At 36.4% G+C, this 313-nt stretch overlaps 1 protein-coding gene across 8 annotated transcripts in view; it reads right to left on the bottom strand.

Annotated features, from left to right (window-relative positions):
* The window catches only part of LOC111393925, a 4,786-nt gene that overhangs the window by 3,017 nt on the left and 1,456 nt on the right, over positions 1 to 313 (bottom strand). The gene's annotated exons all lie outside the window — the stretch shown is intronic.

The raw sequence follows: 313 nt of genomic DNA, 5'->3' as shown, positions 1-313 counted from the left end.
AACATAAGAGAACTAAAGGAAATTCGTCGCTGTTTACTTAAAAAATAAACTGAATGGGGTGACAGCTCAGGGGAACATATCACCTAACCTCACTTTAAGACAGAGTAATTGAATCAATATGGTCATGTAAGGCCTTTAAGAGTTTGGTGTTCCACTCAAACGCTGATCACAAGAACTTGAAGAACTAGATCACATAACATATCTAAGGATGCACCATTACAAAACATTTTATTCCACGAAAATTATTTGACGAGAGTCGTGGAATGAACTTGGTTTTTTGGTCCCAATTTCATCAACTTCTCAAAGAGAAGGA

The sequence above is a fragment of the Olea europaea genome, chromosome 4 (genome assembly GCF_002742605.1).
Source record: "Olea europaea var. sylvestris chromosome 4, O_europaea_v1, whole genome shotgun sequence".
NCBI lineage: Eukaryota > Viridiplantae > Streptophyta > Magnoliopsida > Lamiales > Oleaceae > Olea > Olea europaea.
Note: the sequence above shows the minus strand (reverse complement) of the source record. Positions and strands in the feature narration are given on the sequence as shown.